We start from the raw sequence: 14,925 nt of genomic DNA, 5'->3' as shown, positions 1-14,925 counted from the left end.
TATCAAGTTCATATGGGGAAATAAACTGGTAGCACTGAGAGCTAAAGAACAATAAGGGACTAATATGTAACTGAATTAAGAAAGTGGCTAAACACTTTTAGACTCTACTTTAGCTATGTTAAAAAGAGCTGCCTGTTCAGTGAATGTTCAATGATTTCTGAAAATCAGGTGTCTAGCCATAACATCACTGAATTGTTCTTACTCAGTGTTTCTTCCCCAGTGAATCACCTCCTTGTTCTTACCCTGCGTTTAAACTATTTGTACTTTTGGGGCAGGAACAGACTTCTTGTTTTGTTTCTGAACAAGTCCCAGCACGGGAACCACGACTAGCAATTACTAGCACAGTGATAAAATAAACTAATAAGTACTAGTGAAGAAATGAGACATACAAATCACTAGTTTTCAAATATTTTATTTTTTAGTTTAATCTAAGTGGGAAGAAATTAAGCAATAAAATGCTTCTCTGCTGATCAAGTCTTGTTTTCACAGACAAACCCTCTTTGCTACAATATAGTTTGGACCAGAAGTCCATCTCTAGGTTAGTGAACCTTAACTCAAAACAGCCAAGCAATGTCAACTCAGGTAAGCCAAGGACCTTCTGCTTCCATTTCGATTGCTTTTCCTCTGGGAGATCATCAGAAGTAATCCACCAAAAATGCATGTCAAAATGCTTCTTGCTCTAAGCCAACAGCAGCACTTCTTCACTGTCTTACCTTCACTGTCATTGCATTCCTACAGTAATTTAAAAACAAAACTCACTATGAATTTTTAAACAAAAAAATAGTTTCTCGGGGAAGAGGGAGAAAACCAGTTCCATAAAAGCACAGAAATTATGTTTCTGATATTATCTGCAAACAGTTAAAACCACAGTTATCTCCATTTTGTCATAACTCTGCCATGGTTCATCTTTAATTAAAAATTCCTCATTGGCTTAGCTCACCCAGAGGTTTGACACTTAGGCATTCAAGTCCACTTTGGCCAACCGTCATACTAAGTGGGTGAACAGAAAAACACAAGCACTGAAGAGCATCCCTTACCCTTGCTGCTTATTGCCAGGGTCAGCGGGGCTGCTGTCACAGCAGGGGAGAACAGGGCTGAGCAAGGAAGCGCTCGTCCTGTCTCGTATGATGTGCGCAGGCGAGGGACCATCTCAGTTGTCACATCAGCATCCTTCCCTCTCCCCACAGTATATTGGCACCTGCTTGCTCAGTCCAGGATTCCTCACTAGGGATTGCTGCAGCTCTGCTGTAACAGCCTTGCAGAGCAGCATTTGCCAGAACAGAGCATAATCTTGCTCTCTATGCAAACCCAGAAATTCAGGAGTCGTATTAGAGCTCCATGGTTCAGGAGAGAAACTGGCCTTTTGCCACACAAAGCAGCCACTGTGGAAATCAAGACCTCCAGTTCTGCAAGACAATACTAACTCCCACGTTTCCATCGACAGCAATGGCAATTTGAAAGAGAACAAGACTTTGCTTTTAGCATATCAAGAGCATATCCTGGGCAGGGTCAGGACATACATCAGTCAGGAGAAAAATATTTTAACTGCCTTTTACTCTTGTTTTTACCATGTTTCATGTTGTGCAACTGTGTCAAGTACCTATAGCTTAAAGAAGCAATATGAATCCCGCCTAGTATTGCTTCTAGATTAGGAACATGCATGATGACAACCAACCAGAAACGAGGGGCAGCAAGAGATGTCACATTGCAGCACAAGCTACTTCAGGACCAGGTTTAAACCCTGTGCTTTGTTATCCATAGTCAAACTACACAATGAAGTCAATGGTTGGTGAAGCCCCACCCTGCAGTGCACTGGAGTGCCAAGGGAATCAAAAAGGCATTATGGGAGACATTGTCTGTTTTAAAAATTAAAGTTAGCAATTTATAGTCCACCCAAAGTACAACTGGAACTATGCTATGTATTCTCGCATGCCACCTACTGGTGCCTTGTTTATCTACCAACTGTATTTGATGGAAAGCCACATACACATGGCACATTTATGAATAGTGTTCAAACTCATTTTTTAATGGACTTGAGTGGGAAGGCACGAGGGTCAGTTCAGAAGACAGGAGGTCCCTGTTCAGGTACCTTAAAAGATGATTAATTGTTATTGCTGACAACTTCAGTCATTAACCAAGACCCCACAAAGATGGCGAGAAGCAACACGAAGGGATTCAGGACAGAAAGTGCTGCTCAGTACTAATGCAGATTTCCTGTGAGAAGGGAAGGAAAACCACAACCCCACACAGACACCAAGAGATGGCATGAGAGCAAACCTCTGCTCGCTGCTCTCGAGAACGCTGCTCCTACTGCAATCCCACCACCAACGCAGTTATGACTGCCCATGATGCTATTGGCATTATGAGTATTTTCTCGGCTGTGCATTACAGAAAAAAAAAATTCTTGTTTAATCAACCTAAACTACTTTTATTTTTTTATTATTAAACAGGAAAAATAAGATTCTGTGCTCCTCTATTTAAAAGGAGAGCTGTCAGGTTCTGACCTAAGTCTAACCAAAAGGAGGGATGGGGAGGGGAAGGGGGGAGTTGAGAAAAAAAATCAATGAATCTACGCTAATAAAGGTTATAGGAGTAAAATTTACGCTGGATGCAAGTATGATCCTGTAGTCTTTTTATTTTTTTGGCATGCTGCCCCAACATGATTTACGTCGAGATAACATGATGGAGCCTCCACCATTGAAAGGAATTAAATAAAAATGCAATAAAGGAGTACAAAATCAATCCGCTTACAGTTTTGTTTAATAAAAATTCATGAAGGATGGGCGGGCAGGCCCATAAGAAATACACCAGTTCAATGAGGGGGCTCTATCAAGCCCACAGCCATTAGAGTGTAGCAGCAGGATAGGATTATTGGACATTAGCATGAGTTAGCTGTGTGCCAGTGTGTTGAATATGCCTCAGTTCCCCCATCATTCCAAGCTCTGTCATTGCTGCCAGTCAATAGCGCATCTATCACCTGAAATAATGGCCAAGAAAAGTACAAAAGATGGGGATTTGACCTTGACTGAGAAGCTGATCCATGGGGATTTTCCAACAGGGGAGCTATTTTTTCAGCCAGGATGCTGGGGGGGGGGGGGGGGGGGGCGGGGGGGAGATACAGTGGACCCAGTCTATCCCTGGATGTTAGTAGGGTTACATGTGCTTTCCCCAGGCTGAATTTGGCCCCCGAGTTGTCACTTTTCACAGCTGAGTGACCCTTCTGCCCTCTGGAGACATCTGCTTTAAAGGTAAGTTTGCATTCATTTTCCTAACTACAGGCTGAAGCCTGAATACACAGGCAAACAAACATGCCCTGTGGCATGGTAAAAAATGAATTTCAAAATCCTATAGCTACTCTGACTTCGTAAGAGGAGCTGTAAGGCTTGGCCTCACCCTTTCCCTCCAATGGGCATTTTAAATGCTATTGCTTACAGCCATCTTGACAAAAAGAGGATTTTAGTGGTCACAGCTTACACAGAGAAGCATCTGAGAACAGAACAGAGCCAAATCCATGCAGCATTTCTGAGGGTTTCCACCAAATGAGCAGTTTGACTGATAACAGAACAGAACTATTTCAATTTCTACCAGAGCAAACCTTCTCATTTTCAGAAAATTCATTTGCTGTGTGCTGAAATCCACATTCTTCAGTTCTTTTATTATCGCATGGAGTTCAAGTACAAACATGGCTGAAAAATGGACTTGGACATTGCACGAGCAAAACCAAGTTTGCAGGTCCAGTGTGAAACGTTCCCGCTGGAAGTGCTCACAAAATACGCTGAGCATGTGATGTCACCTAGTGGTCAGGACACACGGGACTGACAGTCAATTAACGTTTTCAGCTAATTCCTCCAGTAGCTGAAGGTATAGCTGAAGCTTCCCAGGATCCATATCAAATAAAGACCACTACAAGTAGGATGAGATAGATTTGGGTTTACACACACCTGTGATGAGATACACACAGAACAGAAACAGTGGGATGTGACTCATTTCTTCCAACACCAGTAACCAATACTGCTAATACTGAACTCCTTATTCCCTGTGCTCAAGCCAAGCCAAAAAAGTTAAATCAAGGCTTTTCAACAACAACAGTGATATCATCATGTTGCAAGTCTGCAGACACCCATGAGCAGATAAAAGCACAGAATTCAGTCATCGTAAATTATCCCTGTGTCTGCTTTATGCATGAAGTTTCTCTCAGAGCTTGGCTGAGCACAACACAATACCCTCAGACACATCCTGGCTTGTGCCAACCACACACTGGGTTTCCAGGATCGGGTGATCTGCCCGCACCCCTCTCCCGACGCAGGGGATGAATGCCTAGGGAAGCACTTCAGCTTACACTTTCCATACACCAGCCTAGCGGCAGCACAGCTTACTGACGTGGCAGTTGATTTCCAGATCTCTCTGCTCTAAGCACTTATCACCTAGAAACACAGACAAAAGGCAAAATGCCACATTAGCCCAACTCCTCCTCACCCAGCTCCTGAGCTTCCCCAAAAGAAGCCTTAGGCCAAGCAAAACTGCCCTGCCAGTAATTCCCTGGTAGGCTTTTCTTGGCTGTTCCAGTACGTTGACTTGAAGGACAATAACCTCTAGCTTGTTTAACAACTTGTCCCTGCTGTGTAATTACACTCCTTTTAATTGGCTCGTGGGGTTTAATCACCTCTTGGGACCCAGCTTCCAGCGTTTCTCATTAGCTGCTGGCACACACTCTTGTTCCGAGGACAGGGGGATGTGCTACAGAACAGCGCACTGGGGAGGGTCTCTCAGGTTCAGAAATTAAAGACTAATAGCAGAGCGTACAGCCATGCCTAGCCAGCCTCACCGCCACATATACTCCTCCAAGTCAACGACATCCCACCCATAATGCACACAGCCACCTCCGCATCCCTTGAGAGGCAGCCAACCCCACTCACATCCACTATCAACTTTTTGAAAGAATCAGAGAAGGCAGAACATAGCAAGGGCTGAGAAACCACAGCGAGGAAGACACTTGGCAGAAGCATAGAACAGAGTGGATATGGGAGCCATGCTGAGCCACTTACATGAGGAGTGTCTCCCTGTTACCTCCCATAACCTCAACTGTTCTACCATTTTTCTTAGAAGTTTGCAAACTTAAACTGTTCTCAAAACTATGTTTAAAAATATACCTAAAATTATATTCAGAATAATAAAAGCTCCTCATTCTATGCAAAGTGCCTTTGCTCCACCCTGAATGAGCACAAGCAAGCAGAATTCTCTGCAATGTTGAGGGCATGGTAAACAAAGGAGTCTCCCAAGGTTAACAGGGATTAAGGTTGGAAATAACCACCAGGAAGCTAGCAATGAAACGGAGGCCAAGCAGTGGAGGGACTAAGAGCTAAGATGAACATTTCCATGCCTTAACCACCCATCTTCCATAGTTACTGCTTGCCCACAAAGTCTGACAAATGTAAGCCTGGAAACAGCTATGCTGGCATATTACAAAGTGGCAGCAACACATTTCCATCACAGCCCCATCTCCTGTATATATTGTCCTACAGGATGTACCTGTGAAAGATGAAGTATGTTCTGGAGTTACAGGATGATCAGAATGACTTATCACACCTGTCAATCCCTCTTGCACTCTGCTTCTGGACTGCAGATGTTGGAAACAACCTCTAAGAATTAAATTATAGTTACTATTATAAAATATTATGAGCCTTGGCTCATCCTTAATTTCCTCTAGACTTCAGGAAGAAAACTATTCTCAGGTATGCTCAGGCTTTCAGAGTCCTCAGACTAACAGTACCAGAGGAGAGATGGAGTTGCAATGGGCAACTTCTTATGCAGAACAGCTGACCTTGCTCACAGCTTCCCAACAGAAACAGACCCACTCATGCAGTCGTCCTTATACCAGCTTTATACCCACGTGGTTTCCTGAAATTACAGACTTATTCTGGTACAGTTTAAATTCTTTCTGATGGGTCAAAGGAAGACAGCCAAGCAACAGGTAACTATTTCCAAGGGGTCCGTTTGTTTGTTTTCCATTGAATTTCTTTCCACCAAATTCAAATCTTACTCTCCCATGCTTTATCAGTGTAAAGAGGGAGAGGGATAGAATGAGGGAAAATGATACTTCTTCTCAATATTATATGATACAGAAATCATTACCAAAAACCACCATCGAGAATCTCAACACTTCAAGTGGAAGTTAGTTTTTCTTAATGATGATCCACAAGTAAACATTTCGAACCAGATACTTGTCACACACACCAGAATGTGCGTGTTCCCCATTCCACTCATCAACAAGCCACGACACAAATAATGTGCTGGTGGCACATGTAACTTACCTTTTATCTTCCCTGCATTGTAGCTTTCCACATGGAAAACCCTAGCTACAGGGGTACCTCACAGTTTGTGTAGTACAACTGGCTGCAATATGTTACAAAGGAGATGCAAACTGCCTTCCAATAAAACAAACTCATGTCAAATCCTAATTCACTACAGTAAAGCCAAGGTTTCCATAGAAGAGACTATGATAATTTTTGCCTTTTGTTACTGTTTTCCTTCACCAGAACTGAGAAATCGTAAAGTTTGAGCATGGGCTATGTTTGTGTCATTTGTATTATAAGATACCTGAGAGAAATGCATGCAGGACAGCAAAGTAGGTTGTACAGAGGGTTAGAAAGCCTCCACAAAGAGGTACCTGCTACATCCCAAGCAGTCAGCACCAAAGGCTGTTCACAGGAGGATGAACCAAGGACACGATACATCGCAGAAAATGGAAAAGGATATTTGACATCTGGTGAAGGAACAACACTGTGTTAAACTTATACTGGCAGGGCCTTGAGATCCAAGTAGTTTTCTATTACTTCTCAGCCACGCTCGGCAGGTTTGTTTGATTTTTCCATCAGAATCCTGCAGCTCAGTTCGCTTTACCAGAGGGGGAAGTTGCTGGGAAAGGGACTGAGAAACAAGAATCTGTCAAAGAGTTGTTTTATTTCCTACAGCACTGGCTGACTGACCAAAATCCTATAAAAAAAAAAAAAAAATCAAATTCAGGAAAAAGCCCTGAACGTGTCAAGGCTTTTGGAACAAATGGCACAAGAGGTTTTTCCTGTAGCTATAGGCATGTATTTCTTCTTATTTTTTATTTATTTATTTAAGCCCCTGTAACACACCATTTCCCCCAAAGGGCTGCAAAGGTTCAAAGGCTTTGAGAGCACCAATAAATCATGACCACATAAATGTCCTGTAGTGAAGTTTGATTCTTATTTACCCAGGGTCTTTGGGCCAGTGCTCAGTCTGTGTTGGAGAAGGCAGATTTACTTCTCCTGAGATGCCCTCAATTCACAGAGTGCTCATCTTTCAAGCAGCACCACTCCAGGCCTCAGCTGCCAAAACACTTCTAGCTGCAAGTTTCCATCATTTGCTTTATCACACTTCCCTTTCCCCTCCCAGATACTGGTCTAAACTAAGTTATGTTTAGAAATACCTTGTGAGTGGCCAGACTGTGAGTCAATGAATCTCTGTAAATCACTGCCATATGCAGAAGAATTTCAGGCTTCAGTGAGCTTTCTCCTTACGCCATCTCTAGCTATGATTCCCTCTCTAAAATAATGCTTAGGACTACATTATATTGTATAGCACGGCAGGAAAGCTCAGCACATGTATAAGGAGACTACAACAGTGCGGCATAAGAAACAAAGAGTGTTAAAAACAGGACAGAAATACTATTTTAGATGAACTGGATGCCCAGTTGCATAACTAACGTGCAGTTCTGTCCCGCAGACAGTAAAGCAGTATAACAGTCTCTACTCCACAGCAATGATGATCTATTCATCCAACTCCACTAAGACGAAAACAACATTAGCAACAGAAGTTCCAGCAGTCTGATTAACATAAGCACCTGATATTGTAGCTGTTTCTCCACATTTTTCTCAGTTAAGTTACTTAATCTAGCATTCATTCTTTAATGTCAATGAATATTTACACCAAATCCACTTTGAAGCACCCTTTTTAATTATTCACAGATAATACAGCTATAGGTATTCACTAGCAATTTGTGAACAGAGTCCATATTAGCCTTAATTTTTTAGAAAGTCATTCAGACAGGGAACAGAACGAACACCTAGTGAAGTAAATTAACCACTTACATGACATAAAACTGAAACACTCAGATTCGGATGATTTTCAGATATGTACGTGGAAAAATAAGAATTAATAACAACTAATTATACCAAGCCATTTGGCTATAAAACCCTGAACTTTCTGAGATAGACAGAGAGAAAGTGTTCAAGCACTTCGGAAACACCACAGTTCCGTGCATCATTCATTGAAGAGAGACAAATTTGCCAGCCTTATTAACTAAAATCAGCTGTTAGATTCAGTGAAACGTGATTGGGACATACGTAGGTATAGGTTCAATTGCAGTGGTAACACACGTAGAGAATCTCATCCTCAGACATCAACAGCCTTGAACCCTGCAGGAATCTGCATGGCTCTGCCTGTTAGGAAAGGCCTTTTGTCATTAATAGTTTAGAAGTGTGGAAGGGAAATGCTGGCAAAACCCCAGCAGCAGATTTGAATGAATTAACTGTAACCCAAAAAACAGGTGGGCATATTAATCTGCAGTGAAGATCACTTTGTTCCACCCCATTCAAAAAAGTCTAAATGAGGATCTAGTATGCTCCAAATTATACCTATTTGACTTTTACTTAATTTGCCTGAGCTTTCCTGGGCAGGTCAGCAAGCTTAAAACAAATGAGTCCTGTATATAGTAAGCTAACCAAAAGGGTTGTGAAATGATGGGTCTATGGAGGATGCAGTGTCAGGCCCAAGCCATCTGGCCAGGAAGGCGGCTCCGTGACAAAGAGCTCAGAGGACTCGCACTGGCAGTCCTGCCCAAGCTGGCAGTAACCAAAAGTCAGCATCGGTTTGCTTGTGTTAAGAGAGGATAGTCTAGCTCTAGTGGACACGTCTCAGCAACACAAGGTCGGAATGAAGTGCAGGGTGCCTTCTGAAACGAGCAAAAAGCAACATGAGGAAGCTTGGCATCTACCTGCCTTATGCATAAACAGAAACCTCCAGGCTCTGGGCTTTTTCTAAGCAATTACAAACCTATTAAGAACTATTCCAATCGAACAACATTATTACTAACAAGATCTCAGTAAATTTGAGTAATAATAACATTCAGCTTTGTCTCTTTTCCTGTCTCCCTGTCTCTGAACAAACTCAAGAAGTTGGTCTGCAAAACTTAACATAATCACTGACAGGGAAAAACAGCAAATGCAAATTTAGAGGGAAGAGCACAAAACAATTCATTAGGAAACCAAGCTTTGCCAGTAATTTTCTGCATAACTCGGGTAAAGCGTTTAATTTATGGATTTCCGTTTTCCCAGCTGTAAAATGGACTTGCATGGACAAGAGGCTCAATCTATTAATGCAATAAAATAAGAACATAAAAGTGCTACCTGTTATCAGAAGGCTTCCCCTCTGAATTCCCACTCTCTTTTGTCTAACAAGTTTTGTCTTGAGATTGCAGAAAGTCCTGGCCAGAGGACATGCTCTTTAGCTGAGTTACAAAGCCACGTAAACTTAAGGTAATGCAAACACATTTCAGGCTATTTTTACTTATGCTATGATTTTTAAAAAATAAATAAATACATAAAAGCAGCTAAACATTTGCCATATAGTCATATCTTTTAAGTTTTTTGGTCAATGCGGTGACCATGTTATGCTATGGTGTTTGCATTGTGTGCACTGGATGACAAGTTCATTGGAAAATGAACAAGAGCCCATCTCCCAGTCATTGACAGCAAAAATCCATCTTTAACATAATGGACAGATATAATTGTTGTGCACCCTGTTAGACATACCAAGTGATTGATACAATGCAAAAAGGAGGGGGGTGAAATTACGATGATCTATAAAGATCTTGCTGGAACAGAGAAAGAGGAAGAGAATCATTTTTAATATGATTAATATTGCAGCAGAGAGGGGGAGAAAGGAAAGAGATGGGATTTGTTCCCTGTTATAACACTCTACTCCCATGCAATACTGCTTAGCAGGAAAGCCTTCCAGCTGAGGGCTATGAAACAGTTATCACTGTTAGGTGATTAAGTTACTAATTCTTCAGGGAGAAGACATTTAGAGGCCCATATTAAAGGAGAGCGAGGCAAAATTACATTCTGTTTCAATTTAGTTTAGCAATTCTAGTGATTTAGTTAAATGAAAAGCAATTGTTCCAATTAATAGTATTGAATGTTATTCATCAAAAGTGTCAAAACAGCTGTGTTGGTGCATTAGTAACCTATTCTCTTGTCAGAGATATGGATAATTCCCCAGGATTGCACCAGGGAAATGGCAGAGCCGTCAGGAGCCTTCAGAGGGAACCGCACGTCCTGCAGCGTTAATGACTGCAGATTCATGGTGCTTCTGTCAGGCTCCGAGCAGCATTGCACCGAGGTGGAAAGGACAGCTGGCTACGCAAGGGTTCAAGAGGGCAGGGGATGTTCCCAAACACATGAACCTGGCTTTCACCCACTCCAGCGCCATCCCACAAATGGGCTTCGAGACAGTTTGACAGGGCACAGCAGCCTCGCACTGCTGGCGAGAGCAGAACAGATGCAGCTGCTCCTCTCCTCTCCGTCCCACTCCTTCCTCCCACTTTTGTGCGGGGAAGGGTAAGACCTCCCTTGCTTTTCCTAGAGCTGGTGCAAGAACAATTAGGAAGCCAAGCCTGAGCAAGTGCCGAGCAACCATTTTGATCCATACTGAGTCCTCGGCAGCGGCAGCCGCAGCAGCTTTTCTCATGGAGCTCATCCATCAAAACAGTGATTAAGGAGCTAAGAGGAAAAGTTTGGATGTAACCCCTGAATACAATGGGGTAATAAAACACAATGGTGCTGCTGGCCTGGGAATATGACACTCTGGCACAAGACAGCACCTTCTATTTTGGGATAAACAGACTCCGGTCTGAACATGGCTGAGGGCATCCTGGAGCTCATTAATCTGTATGGGAATGACAGAGACAGGATAACAGGTCTGATAAGGGTTTCCTCCAGCCTTTTCCTCACACCATGCAGGCCCCTGCAGCCATCTCGGCTATCTCCACTCAATAAGGCTTTATACACTTCCTCCCAGGACCCATAATTGCCGTCTCGGTGCAGGCGATACTATCGTCTTCCTTTCCTTTCAAATTTCCATAGCCTTTTTAAGGGAGATTAGAAAGTCTCGTCTTTTTTGGACTCTGCTGTTTGTTTTCTCCAGGAGCTAAAGAAAAATAAACGCATGCTGTATACCTGAGTTGAAGGACAAGGGAAAAGAAGGGTCCTAAGGGCTCAGAAGCAACCTGCTGTAACTTCTGTTGCTTCTCAGCAGCGCACCTTACCCAGGACGATGCCTTTGCACTCCTCGGGAACAAGGTGAACCGCGTGCCAGTCCCATTCCCCAGTATGACGCAGGGCAGTTGTGGGATCCTCCAGGTCACACCACGAGCCAAGAGCTACAACAGTCTGATGTGTCAGACAATGTTTCTCTTCTTTTTAAAAAGAAGTTAACAGACAAAACCAACAAAAATATGGGGGACATTCAAGGAGAAAGAGAGCCCTAGATATCTCACAAGTGAAGGACAACTCTGCTTTTTCTCCCTGTGTCTGATGGTACCCTTCAGCTAACGCTCCCAGTCCAACCTTCCTCACGAAGGTAATAAGTTTTTGCAATGTGATCTTTCTTGCTTCCTCTTCCCCATTCCAATCATTGCCACGGATTATACCCCAGCAGTTACCCTGCTCTAACACACACTGAAATAGCCAGATGTTCATGTTAAACATAAGGCAAAGTGAAAGATGTAGAGTGAAAGATCACACCATACCAGCACTGCTGTAATTGAAACATTATTTATTGGGGGGAGGGAAATAATCTCTCTTATCTATGCAAGCCGTAACAGTTTGGCACCACCTGCTCACACGCTGAGGAGGAAGGAGACTCAAGAAACCTGTGACTGTAAAAGTCTTCCCCAGCCTTACACATAAAAATAAATAAATCAAGTATCCTCACTAGGTTTAGCACTCCACAACGTTCCCTCTAAGCCCTGGCTTGGAACTGTACCTACATCAGCTTTTATCATAAGAGCTTGAAAGCACACAGAAAAAAATCACCTTAACTTACTTGCTCTGTGTTTTGTTATGACCCCGGGTGCTTTGCCGCTTCAGTAACAAGGCTGCTGAAATATAACTCGAAGCCAGGGCAATTAACAAAATCCCCGCATGCCGGTTTCAGCAGAGGCAAATGAACGTACAGGAAGTACATGCTTAACTGTTGAAGAAGTTGGGAGAACAAGCATGTTAACTTAAGACCAGTGACCAGAAGAACAGAGAGGCACTGTGAAGCCCTCACGATATTACAACTCAGGCTTTTGGCATGAAGGAAGCTTCTGTTTGGCAACTCCTATTTTCTCATTCCTGCTCAGGATAGTAGGATTTTAAATGCCTGCAGGGCATAGAAGGTTACTGATAATAAAACTGTGCATTTTAATACACCAGAGTTACTGTAAGGAGATATGCCTCTTTTGGTGCACATGGCTCCATCTTAGCTGTATTTCAAACATGCCACATAACATTTATTATGAAGAAGAATTAAAGAGCCCTTCATTAATTATTTGTATTACCATAGCACCTAAGGGCATTAATCACACATCAAGGCATTGTTCAGCAAACACTGCCAGAACACGGTCTGCCCAAAATCAAAATTCAGGGCAAAGAAAAAGCAAAAAACTGCACAGAAATAAAAGAATGCACACAGTGTGGGAAGCACGGGATGATAGCTTTACTCAGCAGGAGAGGCAGCAGACAGCGTGTCCCCTACCATCAAATTACCTGTACACATCCCAGGTGGGGAGATTTTTTTAAGAGAGGTTGGGTGAGGATTGGTACCACCCCTTGACAGTCAATAATAAGTGATCAGCATATTGGAAGCCAAACCCGAGGAGGAGCTGTGGAAGAAAGTGGGCAACTTGCAGCTGTTGTAGAGAAGAACCCATGGAGACAACACTGAGCAGTCAGGTACAGTTTCAGTCAAGTTACGGATCAAAAGGACTCTTGGAAGATCCTTTCCAGGTCCATTCCTTTGATTTTATGATATTTAAAAATAATTTAAAAATAGCTAGGAAAGTTCTTCAGTCATGTTTGTTAAACTGGCCCAAGCTTTAAAAGTTTCATTAAAAGTTAATACCAACACTATTCCCTTGCTCTGAGAAGCCAAGGCACAAATGTGTTGAGAACTGCACCTTCACCCATGACAGACCTGAAGGCAGCAAATCAAAGCTTCAGCATACACTCAAGATCATTATCTCCTGCCAAAGTTAAACACCAGTAATCAACAAATACCAGCTTCTGATATTCAAATGAACCTGAAGCAGAAAATTAAAGCTCAGGCTCTGTCTAGATGGAGATTAGTAACTAATATACCAGATAAGTTCTTTCCACCTTTTCCGTTCATGCACCAGCCAGTCCCCCAAACCCCAGGCATTTAACCTCGGTTCTTCCAGCACATGCCCAGCACAGACTGGGAGCAGCCATTCACTCTTAATTATCATTTTGACTCTTACTACCCCATCACTTGGAAAATGGGATGTGTCCTAATGTAACAGGCAGCAATTATATAAAACAGATGTATGTTGTGAAGTGAGCCGATCAGCAAATAAAGTTGATTCCTCCTACCTACACAAGCTTTTGAGGTTTTGGTGTATTAAATAAAAGCAAATTTAAAACTGAAAAGCCACTGTTGTACTTCACATGCCCCATTTGCCTCCCAAGAGGAGGCTCCTGCATTAAACTACATCTCATGCCACACACTGCTGGCAATAAAGGGCAGAACGGAGCAATAAGGTGCCGCACACAGAGGTAATAATGAAACATGAAATTATTGTAAAATAGCACATTGGCACATATGAATTAAAGTACTTCATTTCCCAGATGAAACTTTTTTAAATTCCTATTTCACTTTTTTTGTTGTTGGTTTTTGTTTGTTTGTTTTAAAATAAAAACGGGCTTATGGACAGCAGAGTAATTAGAAAGTGTTCTCTTCAGTTAAAAAAAACAAAACAAAACAAACAACAATTTTCCATCCAGAACCCAGAAGAACTGTTCTCCCAAACCTGACTGTAGGGGAATTTGGCTAACACAGAAAGGCTTTTTTTTTTTTTTTTTTTTTAATTATTTAGGTGCATTCTCAGAAGTTATCAACTAATCTCCTTCTCGATTTCCTAAACCAAGAAAAGGCCAGATGCAGTAATCTATTACAGACATGATATAATTGTACTGTAATCATAACAGAACAATATGTGCACATATGCTTTTGTTAAGCATAGGGCACAGCCTGACACTACTCATTAAGAAACAAATGGAACATTCAACTACAGCTTTCATTTGATCTTACAAAGATAAGCCTCGGTATTGTTATTCCAGATTTTGTGTGTGTGCAGGACACAAAAGCATTCTCAAAAAAAAAAAAAACCCAACAAAAAAAACCCGCCAGACTGGTCTACATGGGGCAATTGACCAGTGGAACAGTATATTCTGCTGTTATCACTCTGGAATAACTTAAAGTCACTCTCTGAGCACAGCATTAACACCATAAAGCAAGCCTAAAAGTTATTTATCTCCCCCTGCTATAGTCATACTGGTCATTTTTCTTAGACAGAAAATTCTTCACTTTCAGATTCAATTGGTATTGTAATTTATATTGTATTATAAATAGTATTATACTCACTGGTATTTTAATTTAAATCTTGTCTATGCTTTGTGTATTAAAAGTTCTCAGCATAACTAGTAGTTATACCAGAAAGGGAAAAAAAATCAAACAAGCAGCTGATGTTGCTTTAGAACTTACTGAAGGATGTGCCTGGCAGGAAAGCAGTTAAAAAGAGGCAATGTGAAATTGCATATGATATAGCACAGTGAT

General features: G+C 42.0%; 1 long non-coding RNA gene across 1 annotated transcript in view; it reads right to left on the bottom strand.

The window, feature by feature from the left end:
* Positions 1-630: 630 nt before the first annotated feature.
* Positions 631-14,925, bottom strand: part of LOC127023450 (uncharacterized) — a 56,542-nt gene continuing 42,247 nt past the window's right edge. Inside the window, exon 3 of the long non-coding RNA XR_007767446.1 lies at positions 631-732. This is a non-coding gene — a long non-coding RNA (uncharacterized LOC127023450). The remainder of the gene's footprint in view (positions 733-14,925) is intronic.

The sequence above is a fragment of the Gymnogyps californianus genome, chromosome 17 (genome assembly GCF_018139145.2).
Source record: "Gymnogyps californianus isolate 813 chromosome 17, ASM1813914v2, whole genome shotgun sequence".
Lineage (NCBI taxonomy): Eukaryota > Metazoa > Chordata > Aves > Accipitriformes > Cathartidae > Gymnogyps > Gymnogyps californianus.
This window is presented reverse-complemented; position numbering and strand designations above follow the sequence as displayed.